The 13668-nt window shown below is 39.0% G+C and overlaps 1 long non-coding RNA gene across 1 annotated transcript; it reads left to right on the plus strand.

Moving 5' to 3' along the window:
* Window positions 1-9669: 9669 nt before the first annotated feature.
* LOC306887371 lies at window positions 9670-11775 on the plus strand. Its single transcript, XR_013785677.1, has 3 exons — window positions 9670-9844; window positions 10166-10259; window positions 10344-11775. It is a non-coding gene; the product is annotated as an uncharacterized lncRNA (long non-coding RNA).
* Window positions 11776-13668: the final 1893 nt, after the last annotated feature.

Consider the following 13668-nt stretch of genomic DNA (forward strand, 5'->3'; position numbering starts at 1 on the left):
AACCACTGCCCATAACCGGTGCATTCACATGTAGCACAGAGACAGATAATAAGAAAACCACAGCCGAGTTTTACGTAATGAAGGGTGATAGCTGCTCTCTGCTGGGCTACAACACAGCTAAAGAGCTAGGCCTCATCAAGATCATCAACACTGTGTCTGCTACAACCGGTCAAACAGTAGCTGACGAGTTGGTACAAAAACACCCAGAGCTGTTCGAGGGCATTGGCATGCTGAAAGACTTTCAGGTAAAGCTTCACATCAACACTGACATTCACCCAACCTGTCAGCCACATAGGCGAGTGCCTTTTCACATCCGACAGAAGGTCGAAGAGGAGCTGAAACGGCTTGAGGATGACGACGTCATCGAGACAGTCACAGGCCCTACGCCATGGGTCTCCCCCATCGTGACACCACCCAAGCCAAAGGATCCGGACAAGGTTAGAGTCTGTGTCGACATGAGACAGGCCAACACCGCCATACAACGCGAACGCCACATCACTCCCACCATGGATGACGTAATTCACGAGTTGAATGGAGCTACAGTCTTCTCCAAGCTTGACCTGACTGCTGGTTACCATCAGCTAGAACTCCACCCCGACAGCAGGTACATCACGACCTTTACGACACATCTCGGGTTGAGACGATACAAGCGCCTGAATTTTGGGATATCTTCAGCAGCAGAGGTGTTCCAGAATGCGATCTGCCAGACGCTGCAGGGCATCACAGGAGTAAAGAATCTGAGTGATGACATCATTGTGTATGGTAAAACACAGAAAGACCATGACGACAGCCTCAGAGCTGTGTTCCAGAGACTGAAAGACAGAGGGCTCACACTCAACAAAAAGAAATGCGAGTTTAACAAAAGTAAACTTGAATTCTTCGGATTCATTTTTTCAGCTGGTGGAATCTCAGCAGACCCAAAAAAAATTGCTGCCATTCAGCAGGTGAGTGATCCACAAGACCAGACTGAAGTCAGGAGTCTGCTAGGAATGGCGAACTACAGTGCTCGTTTTATCAAAGACTTTGCTTCCATCTCTGCACCACTCCGTGAGCTGACCAGAAAAGACACACCATGGCACTGGACCCCTGAGCATGCCAGAGCACTACAGACGATCAAAGACAGCCTGACCAGCAACATGGTAATGTCATACTTTGATCCAGCCAAAGACACAGAGCTTGTGGTAGATGCTAGTCCAGTTGGTCTAGGCGCTGTTCTCTACCAAAAGGATGGAAAGGGAGAGAGGCATACCATTGCATACGCCAGCCGTGCTCTCAGCGACGTAGAAAGACGTTACTCACAAACGGAGAAGGAGGCACTGGCCATTGTGTGGAGCTGTGAACACTTTCACTTGTACCTGTATGGCAACCCGTTTATCCTTGTCACTGACCACAAAGCTCTAGAGGTCATATGGAACAACCCTCGTTCAAAACCACCTGCAAGGATCGAGAGATGGGGACTGAGACTACAGCCCTACAACGTCAGGGTAGAATACAGAAAAGGTGCAGACAACCCTGCTGATTACATCTCCCGTCACCCCATCCCGATACAGACGAGCGAAAGCACAAGAGCAGTGAAAGTGGCAGAGGAGTATGTCAACTTTGTAGCGGAGCATGCCACACCAAAAGCCATGACTCTCCAGGAGATAAAAGATGAAACACTAAAAGACCCAATCCTGCAAAAGGTTAGTGCCCACATCAGAGACAACACATGGCACAAAATTACAGGCGACACACAACATGCTGGAACACTGAAAAAGTACAGACAGATTAGTGGGGAGCTCACGGTGTCCCACACCGACGACATCATCCTGCGAGGTACGAGAATTGTCATCCCTGCATCCCTCGAGCACAGAGTGTTACAGCTAGCCCATGAAGGACACCAGGGCATTGTAAAGACTAAGACACTGCTCAGGTCAAAGGTCTGGTTTCCTAACATAGACCAGAAAGCAGAACTGACGGTCAAGAACTGTTTAGCATGTCAAGCCAACACGCCTATAACACAGTCCGAGCCACTGAGAATGTCTGAGTTGCCAGAAGCCCCCTGGTCTAACATCAGTGCAGATTTCTACGGGCCACTTCCAACTGGAGAATATCTACTAGTTGTCATAGACGAATATTCTCGCTACCCAGTTGTTGAAATTGTAAGATCTGTCTCAGCCAACACAGTCATCCCAATCATCGACAAAGTGTTCTCGATGTTTGGAATTCCCAGAGTTCTAAAAACAGACAACGGGCCCCCTTTTAACAGTGACCAGTTTTCTAAGTTTGCAGGCCATCTAGGCTTCCATCATCGGAAGATAACACCTCTCTGGCCTCAAGCAAATGCAACAGCAGAACGTTTCATGCGCACGCTTGGAAAAGCAATCCTTGTGGCAGAGACACAGATTACCCCGTGGAAACAGAGACTCAACACGTTTCTCCGCGAGTATCGCGCCACACCACACAGCACCACAGAAGCGTCACCTGCTGAATTGTTGTTTAAGCGCAAAATGCACACCAAGATCCCGTTAATCACCACCACCTGCGAATATAACAATGATCACATCATCAGGGAGCGGGACACTAATGCAAAAGCAAAGATGAAATCCAACTCAGACGCGCGCCGTCGTGCTAAGCCAATCACATTCACCCCTGGTGACAAGGTACTCTACCAACAACCCAAGCATAACAAACTCACTACCCCATACAACACCAAACCATACGCTGTGGCAGAGGTCAATGGCTCCATGGTCACAGCAACCAGAGATGGACATTCAATAACAAGGAATTCGTCTTTCTTCAAAAAAATAATCTCCAAGACAAAAGATGAGCCTACTCTGGATGAGGAGGATGAGAGAATTGTTGATAATGAAGACACTGTTGCTGTGAAACCAAGGTATCCCTTTCGAGGTAACCGCCAGCGTCCATCATACCTCAAAGACTACGAGCTTGAGTGAAGAATACTTACACCCAATCCAGCAATAGATTAGTCTAAAGATTTCTGAATGACTGTTCTTTCTCTTTTCAAAACCATTTGCACAATGCATAAGTGTACTTCAGTGACTATGAAGTACTGTTGCACTTTGATACTGTTCATTCTAAGCACACTTGATAAGTTACCTGAATGTGTTTGTTCTAGCAAAGTTCTAAATTTTATGTTTACATTTGTACTGCCGAGCTACGTATGAAAAGTTATGTTGTTGTTACAGACGACAAGTAAATAAGTCACGTATGTCCAAAGTAGTGGATCTAGTGGTTAAAAAAAAAAAAAAAAAAAAAAAAGAGTGATGTAGTGTTTAGGATATGCAGTATGATGTTTACGACAGTGACGTTTGACGTTATGACGCACGGGGGTACGCCTGCCGTATTACACTGTGTAAGAACAACAGAGCACTAGCATTAAGCCCGCGAGGGACGACGGCTGTCTGTGTAATAACTGTCAAGATATCACAGTAAAGTATACTGAATGCACACGTCTGTTTTCTTGTCAAATACTCAAACGAGAACATCACAACATCATGTACTAAGACTGACGGAAAATTAAAAGTTGCGATTGTCTAGGCTGATATGGAACTATACTCTCATTCTGGCGTAATAATCAAGGAACTTTGCTGCCGTACCATGGGTGCAGCAGGCACAAAGATATTACACAGCGCCTGAAAGTAGTCCCCAGCTATATCATAACTAGTTACCTAGCTGGGGACTACGTTCAGGCGCCCCCCCTTTCTTTTATTTTTGTTATTTATTTGATTTGGATTATGTTTTAAAATTTCAATTTAGTTTTGTTATTTACATTTACATTATATTTACATTTTGTTATTTAGCAACTTGAGGAAAATAGAAGCAATCAAAACCAACAAAAGAGCAATAATATGCAAGTGCTGTATTAGTATATTATTATAGTGTAATATTTCAATTTCACAATGTTACGTTCCCGTTCCCCAGTCTAGGGTTGGGAGTGGGAGTAACAGGTTTAACTAAAACTATTAAGGAAGAAATTAATAAAATGAGGAGGAATCACCCCAGTCCTCTGCCCAAGAAATTCAACAACTACTTCGCTTTGACAAACTTAAACAATTTATTTAGAAAAGCAAGAATCATGGAAGTAATAAATGTTTTCAGGAGAGGGCCTGGCCAAAATAACAAACAAAACCGCAGATAACTAACAGGAGGAGTTCTAAATAACCTATCCAGGTAAAAGAAAAGAAATCAACAACAAAAGCTTTCCTCAACTCCCTCACGAACCAAAAACAGGGATAAACAGGAGCACAAAATAAAATGGCACCCTCTCCCTACAGCTTCCCACTTAATCATAAAGCAAATAAACAAACAAAGAAAATTACAATACCTTTTAATACTGTAACACAGAACCTAAGTAAAAGGTAGACACACTACCTGTCTAGTATCAGCCCAACACTGCTAAACAACAGGAATGTACTTGTAACAATCAAAAGCTATTTAAAGGATAAATGTTCAAAGTTTGCACCACACTCAACAGACAAAGATTTAGTCAACACCCAACACAACTCTGGAGCAGAGAAGAAGTGAACCTCTCCCAGCAGTGTTCACTCTGCTCTTTTGTAGACGCACACTCCGCAGCACACTCTGATGATCACCACCTGTGTTTAGTATTGCAGGCCATTTCATCCCCAAGAACACAATAATCATTCCTAAACTGTATGGTGCCCACCATGATCCAGAGGTCTGGGATGATCCATACAGCTTCAAACCAGGTACAAAACCACACATTTTCCATCTTTTCTAATTTGCATATTTACATGGTACATAATGCAGTGCTCTTTAACTGTGACAGTGAATCTGATTTATTGCAGGACGCTTTTTGGAAGGTGGTGGCGGGTCCCTTCGTGCCCTGATTCCTTTTGGAGGAGGGGCCCGACTGTGTCTGGGAGAGGCAGTAGCCAAAATGGAGATGTTTCTTTTTACGGCCTATCTGCTACGAGACTTTCAGTTCCTGCCTGCCAGTAAAGAGGAGCCTCTGCCTGACCTGCAAGGTGTTGCCAGTGTGGTTCTTAAAGTCAAACCATACACAGTTATAACAAACCCAAGAGAATGGTAACTGATTATGAATAGATAGCCGTAAGGAATGAGTCCTAAAACCCAGATACGAACTGACATTTTTTAACTTCCCGCTCCATAATCCCAATGTGAATGGGTTTTTTTAACAAGTTTTGCTTAAATGTCTGAAATATGGTCTGTGGCTAACACAAGCTCAAGATTTTTCACATTTTATTCTACAGCAAAGTACATTAGTAATAACCTACTCATGATTTTGTTAAGCTTTTATGTGGTTGCTAACAAGTGGCTAAATGGGACTACAGAGGTTGTCAGGGACATTAAACGGCATCACACCTAGAAGACTCATCAAATCTCTAGTCCACATTTAAAGTCTTGTTGTGTTTATTGCCTTACAATTCTGACTCAAACTTTCCAACTTGTAGATATTAAATAAAAATGGCAAGAGCTGTCCGAAACTTAAGAGTGGTGATGCTGAAGCCATGTGACCATAGTGTAGTTCTTCAATAGCCTAATTTGAGCTTTTTACTTCTGGCGATTGTATTTAGGCTTCAAAATTCATAAAAGCTGTGTTCATTTGTATCTTTAACAAAATCTGTAGGAATCATAAACTTCTATTGGTCACAAACCTTATTTTCTAACTATCCAAAATACATTAGAAACATCCTGCTAGCTTTTTGTCGAGGGAACCAGGGTGATGCTATCTTCCAGGTTCTTGGCCTATGAAAAAAATGTCATCCATGCACTACTCTTTCTAAATTGTTTTATAATTTAAGTTATAAACACCCTGTATTTTTTCGTATGTATTTTAGGTCACACATCACAATTTTTTACAATATTGTTTAACAATGGAAGTCCTATTGTTGACTACACAACAGTTCATTGGTTTTGTAAGATTTTGTCATTATTATTGTCTGTAAACATGGTGATGAGTTAGGCCTATGTAATTTTTAGTAAGTCATTTCTATAGCACCTTTCAAGAGCAGGTGTCACAAAGTGCTTTACAACAAAAATGTAAAATGAAGAATAAAAACAGATATAATCATTAAAAAAAAAAACACAAATTAGACAAAAGCAAATTTGAAAAAGTGAGTTTTCAGCTACTTTTTAAAAATGTCGACAAGTCCACAGATTTCAGTTCCAGAGGAAGAGCATTCCACAACTTGGGAGCAATTACTTCAAAGGCACAGTCTCCTTTTTTCTTCATTCTAGAGCGTGGAACAACTAGCAGGATCTGATTTGAGGATCTCGGATTCCTACTAGAGTTATAGGGTTTCAACATCTCTTTTATATACACAGGGGCTTGACCATGCAATGCTCTAAACACCATCATGAGAATTTTAAAATGAATTCTAAATTTGACAGGGAGCCAATGTAAAGAAATTAAATTTGGGGTTATGTGAGATCTCTTATGTTAAAAGCTTAGCAGCAGCATTTTGAACCACTTGTAAAGGTTTGAGGGATGAATTACCAACACAGGTAAAAAGAGAGTTGCAGTAATCAAGGCCGGAGGAAATAAATGCATGTATAATCATTTCCATCTCCGCTTCTGGACACAACTGGACTCAATTTTGCAATGTTTCTCAACTGATAAAAACAGTTATGAACCAAATAATTCACATGTTGATCAAGACTGACGGCTTGTCCCATATGAACACCTACATTACAAAGGGTAGATTTAACAGAATGTGATAAAGAACCAAGACTTTCTATCACTTTTGTGAGAACACCAACAGAATCCGAGATAAGTAATTCTGTTTTTTCTGGATTTAACTGCAAGTAATTATTTGCCATCCAGACTTTAATAGACTATACAATTTCATGAGAAATTACAAAAAAAAGAAATATATAGTAGAATATCATCTGCATAGCAGTGATAGCGAGTGCCTTCAAAATTACTTATCAATTGCCCCAGAGACAGCAAATACAAAGCAAAAAGCAATGGGGCCAAAACAGCACCCTGGGGAACACCACAGGACGCAGGTACTGTTGAGGTATACTTTTGAACTCTTACTGAAAACTCTTACAACAACTTTTTCCAGGACCTTAGCCATAAAAGGTAACTTCGAAATAGGTCTATAATTTTGGGGTAAGGATGGATCAAGATTTATTTTCTTTAGAATAGGTTGAACCACAGCTTGTTTAAAATAACCTAGAACTTGACCAGATGTTAATGAATTATTAATTATAGATAACACACAGGACATGTCAATAACATTTTTAAACAAGGCAGTGGGTACCACATTCAGAGGACTAGAAGAATTTTTCATAGAACTAACTACCTTAGTGAGATCATCAATTGTTATCTTGGAAAAAATCTCCAGGGTTACTGACCTGGAGACACAAGGTATTTGAACTGAAGGAGAGAGAGTAATATTATTTCGTATATATTGTTTATCTTATGATTTGAGATTTGAACCACAGGTGATGGAGGAGAGACAATGTTATGTATAGTGGCAAACAAAATTTTGGGATTATGTCTCCTGATAGATATTAAATTACAGAAATACTTAATATCCTTAACCTTGTTGTTGAAATCTATTAAAAGTTATTTTAAATGCTGATAGTGAACTAGTAGTCAAGTAGATTTCGAAAGACGCTCGGCTTTACAACAAATATGTTTAAAAGAGCAGATACTATCATTAACCAGGCTTCCATCCAAGAATTTTTTTGCGAAAAAATATTTAGCGCTTTAAAATATTTACGATATAGCTGATGGAAATGCCAATTATCGATTAAATTTCTCATGTGTAGACAAAATCTTTTTCCGTTTAACTTTAGCGCATAAATTCCATATCGATACTTCAAATGTCGCAAAAATTTGTTTGGAAACTATTTTTGTCGAGAAAAGGGGCTTTAACGCAAATAAATGTGGTGTCACATGACAGAATTAGCCTATAGGAAGCCAGTTCATGGTGTTGCTCACGTTAAAGCACCGTTTCCCTATGGTTCAAAAGCGCATTAAATCATATTCATATTATTAAATTGTATCTAAAATTATTTTATACATGGTAAGAAAAAGAGGAGTTACCTCTCAAACATACTTATCTTAATTTGGTGTTAGTAGGCTAGCCTATGTTTACATGATTATTTTTTTTTTTTTTTACAGTGCACGGTTCAGTTTAAATAGCCTGTAGTCCCAGCTTGACTACCATAACCCTGTGATATTATGCCAAGCACGTTTTACATATTGGAATGTGAAGTACAAAAGTTTAAATTAATTTGTTTTGGCTTGTTAGCTTCTTATATTTTTATTCTTGCTTTGTTCTGAGTTCTTTCTACCGTTAAATTTAAATGATTTGTTGTGGAGTGAGGGGAAATAAAATATTTTTTTCATGTTTCTTCAATATTTTTGGCTGACTGTATTTTATTATGACATGAACAGGCTGTGTTGTGGAGGCTATGCTTAACTGCACATGAGGCGCCGGCGCGATCACTCCTGTTTTTGTTTTTTTTTTCCTTGTAAAAGTGGAAACAACTTACACTAGCATACTCCTTCATTTGTGGTCATATAAGACTAAGACATTATTCAAAACTATTCAAAATATTTATTTTATTTGTGTACATTCACAATAAAAAACAAAACGTACTTTTGTGAAATAAAGGGAAACTGAGGCTTTCTCGAGTGCATCACAAAAATTTACCGAAATTCTGCATATAGGCTGCTAATTGTTGCAGTTTTTTTCTTTCGTTTTGTTAATTAATTAATGATTTAGAAAAATATATTTTGCATAAGGGCCTGTTTCTTTTATATATTATAGCTTATGTTTTTCTCCATTTGCAGAAGCGCTGCAGGTGTGTGAATCCTCACCTTCATGTTGTTTATGCTGCTTTTTGCGTGTATAAAATGAATACCTGGAAAACAAATTTAGGTATTTGTAATGGGTCAAGCCACCTATCAATTTAATTTAATTGTAATTTAACATAATCTTGTCGGTTAACGGTTAATACGGCTTAACGGCCGTCGGTTAGGAGAAATAAAATAACCGGAATGAACATTCATATTTCCTATAAACATTTATCAGAAAATTATAATACAACTGCAACTGTTTATGATCATTGCTTGATTATCAACAGTAGCCTATCTATCTAGTCTATAACAAAGTACAAAAAAATATCCAGGCTGTAGACAGCAAATTTCGCAAAGTTTTTTTTTAAGGCGTATCTCTTTGTCGATAACAAAACAGCGCAAAATCTGGATGGCAACTTAATTGATCCAGGGGGTGGAATTTATCAGACAAGCTGCTCTGGACTTACAGGAGCAACTTCATCCAAGACTGAAAGGCAACTTTTACACTAATAAAACGCATATACTTTCAAGAATTTTATATATAGCTTACCTGTCCAGAAGAAACTCCGCCTGCAATGTTGTGTTGAACCCATTTCATCAAATTCCTCCCTCTTGTAAAAACACTGCGGTCCGAATTCAGTGATTGGACGAACATTTTATGGTCCTGAGTCTTCCACAGAAGACATATATTTGTATTTTTACATTTAGCCCACCTTAGTTATAAATTAATATCAGCATGTGTGAAGATACTCTAAAGAGGAAAATCACTGAATGCTGCACCATCGTTTTTGACTACTGGTGCTGTTCCTCTGTCTTCCGCTAGAGGGCACAACACACACTTTACCCGCTAAACGCAGAACAGCAGGACACTTCCTGTGTTCGCTCGAGTTGTTGATAAACAGCGAGCATGCTGAGCACAATTTTTGTCTCATAATAAAATGACAACAACTTTGATTTAAGTACTAATTTAGTAGCTTGACATTTTGCAGTTGCCATGTCTCTGCTATTACACGCTGCACTATGAAAGACTTCACTACTCAGGTATGGTGTGGCAATCCTATTCGCTACAGTTAGATTACAGTATGCAGACATTAATGTAACTGTATTAGATAGTAGCTTAAATTGTGGTCGTATGATTACTACATGGTGCATTATTTGTTTTCATTATAGCTGTTTTAACTGCAAGTTTATTGTATTATCCAGTGAGAGTTTGTATCTGCCAGTGCAAAACTATTTCACGTTTTCATTGTGATTCCCATCCTTTGTATTGCAGTAATGTTATACTTAAACATCATGTTTATAGTGCAGTGCACACTTATAAGTGCACTGATTTACACAGCTGTGTTTTATGTGTTCATATAGGACATTGATGGATTTTATAAGCGAGTTTACCACAGCTGTGGCATGTGTGATTTTGTCTGTCTCATCATTGCATGCTGCTTATCGGCTATTCAAGGTAAATATCCATTCAGTGTCTTGAATTCAGCAACTGTTACAAACATGCATATGCACTGTTTTGACTTTCTTTCTTTGTTCACAGGACCACAGAGCCTCATCAGTGGGCTTCCTCCTGATTGGCTTTTCCTCTGTCCTTTCGCTCTTTTCTCCCAGTAACAAAACTCTCAAATCACTCCAGAACGATCTAGAATGGGCAGGTGAATCACTTGGTCCTGCTCTTATTACTTTTGACTTCTTGTGGCTAAGTGAGGACCACATCACTGCTCGTATCCTCCTGATTGGCTCTACTTTTTTCATAATGCTCTCTGATTGGTTATCGTCAGATGGGTTGGTCATTATGTCACGCTGCCTGGCATTTTCCACCCTCTCCTGTTCGCTGACAGTGTGTGCGTTTGCTGAAAATGCAGCAGGGGCAGTAGGGAGTGTTGCCCTCAGTCTGCCTTTATTAGTTTCGCCGAGGACCACATCTGGTTCTTTGGGTTCCCTCGTGATGCCTACAGAAGGACTTCTCAGCTGGATCCTCAAAGTCATCATAGCATTAGGATGCTGGACCACTGGGAAGGCCCTTAATAAATACCTGTATGATTTAAAAGGCTGGGACTGACTGAAGCAATGTTTTCCAAAGACAACAGAGAACCACAAAATGATTATAATCAGGCTTACACACTGTGGGTTACTGTTGCACGTAAAGGCCTTCTGTCTTAATAAGCTAACATTATATTGTAATGTACTACAGAAACTGGAGTGTTTTTTTTTAATGTTTGTAATCAAATGTAATAGAGTTTGCTTATAACATTAAATCCATTACACCGACATTGAGGGCTAGTAAAATCCAAGAGCAATGAATAAATTGTTTTAGCATCTTCAACAATGAAGTCTGTGTAAAGAAAGAATGGGACTCTGTTTAAACCAGTGTTGCCATGTCCAGTCATTACGAGCAACTTTGGTAAATGTGCATGATAAATTTAGATGTCCAGTTATGTGAAATGTTTATTTTTGTAAAATAATATAATTATTAAGATGTCAAAAATGGCACTTAAATGGATAATTCACCCAAAAATGACAATTCTGTCATCATTTACTCACCCAAACCTGCATGAATTTACATTTATTCATTTAGCAGATGCTTTTATCCAAAGTGACTTACAAATGAGGTATAGAACAAGTGATTCATCATCATTTCTTTCTCCTGCTGAACACAAAAGAAGATATTTTGTTTAGTCACTGTAGGTACATGTAATTTGTTTTTCTTGCGAGATCTAATCTCTGACAACACTGGTTTAAAGATGCTTAGTATTATATGTTTGTGCAGAGGACAGGTTGATTCAAACAATGAAGCACAGAAAAGAAACATCAGTATGCTGTTACAATTTATTTTTATTTATATATTTTTAACCTGAATTGGCAGGTTTGGTGAATAAGTCACTAATTTATGTAATTCAAAATTAGGATTTTGCATACACTTAATTATATGAAACATGTTGAATAAAATATTAAAACCAAATACAGACATTATTTCTTGCTCACTGGATGTGATGTTATTTTAGATATCATGCTGATGCATCTTGTTAATGAGGTGTTCGGCAATCACGAAGGACACATGGGAATCGCAAGCCTAGATTTAGTGCTTGTAGTGCACTAATGTAAAATCCTTTTAGGAAGTCTCCATTGAGATATGATTTTAAATTAGCCAGAAGACTTTTATTTTTTCAATATTATGAAACTTGTATTAAGGGAAGGGGAACGCGATTAGGATGGTCCATTATAGTCAGCATTTAGTATCCTGGAGGCCTGAGCATAAGGCACTTTAATCATTCTGATTGATGATTATCCCTGGCACTTTGCAAACGATTGTATCATTAGACAGAGCATGGTATCAATAAAGTGTCCCATCAGTTTTACATTTATTATAGTAGCAGTAGCCCTCCTACTTCTGCCTCAGGTTAGTGGTGCTAGCTAAGGGAGGCACCTTTTGGGTTTGCTTATGCAATTGACCGTGGAATTGTGTTTGCTTGTACTTTTTAAAAACTTCTGACCCTCCGTATTAAACTTAGAGGCAAATGATACCCTTTATACCTTATTTTTGCCTAGTACACAATTAAACAGACAAAAAAAAGTCCTAGTATCTAGGCACTGGAATGTCACAGAACCTTGCAAATGGGCTCATTTGACTTGTAAACTACTAGCAACCACCTAGCCCCAGTCATCCAGAACACCCTACCAAACAACATGCAACTACTCTAACAACTACCTAGCAAACACCTATAGTCAACCAGAACATTGTAGCAAACATCCAGCAACCATGTAGAATACTCCAGCAAACACCTAGACCCCAACAGCCATCCAGAACATCCTAGAAAACAATTATTTACTTGTTACAAAACCATAGCAAACACTTAGCAACCATTATAAACACCCTAGCAACAACATAGAATACTCTAGCAAACAACCTCTAGCCCTAGTTACCGTACAGAACAATCTAGAAAATATTTTGCAACCATCTACAACACCTTAGCATTCACTTAACTATAATAAGTACATTAGCATATCTTAGCATAGTGTAACGTAACTTCAATAACAAAATAAATGCCATGTTCTGTCATGAAACTATAGATGGCGCAGGCTGATGGGTCGTTTATGATTTGAATGATAATTAAAATTAATGATATTCACAGCGTTAAACTACTTGGACAGCCAATAAGCTTGCTACTTTGTATTTATATGGCTGGTTAGCATCCATCGTATCGGCATATGTATTGGCAATAGCAAGTTCCTGTACTTGCTTTGCAGCAGCAGCAGCAATAATCTACAAAAACAAAAGCGTAGCAGATCTATTCCGCCAAGACCAAATACATTAACATTGTCATATCCATTACCATGCTAAAATCTTCAGAGAGTTGTCATGAGAGAAATATAAACACGGTTTTCCCCATTTCCCCCTCCATTGAAATTGCGTTTCAGGGAGATCGCTTAAACCCGCAGACTAAGAAACATTCTGCAACAACGGTGTAAAAGTAGTTCAATTTTCGCATTCATTAAGATTCGCTTCACTGTCCTCACTCTGCTGCCCACCCTGCATCATGCCACAATATTATATTTATTTCTTTCATGACAACTCATCATGATTTAGCATGGTAATGTACATGATAGTGTTAATTTTTTTGGTCTTGGTGGAATAGACCTGCTACACTGCTGCTGCGGCAGAGCAAGTACCGAGACTTGCTTCTTCCAATACATCCCCAACATGCTACTGTAAGGATTTAAGAAATACTGCTGCTGCACATATAACATAAATGAAATAGCCCCCATATAGCATACATGAATCCAATGGGTCTATAGCAGATCTATACAGGTGGAGCTGGGGAAGGTGGAGGGTTTCTGAAGCAACTGCTATAGCAAGCACTAGC

Source organism: Barbus barbus (assembly GCF_936440315.1).
Source record: "Barbus barbus genome assembly, chromosome: 21".
NCBI classification, from domain to species: domain Eukaryota; kingdom Metazoa; phylum Chordata; class Actinopteri; order Cypriniformes; family Cyprinidae; genus Barbus; species Barbus barbus.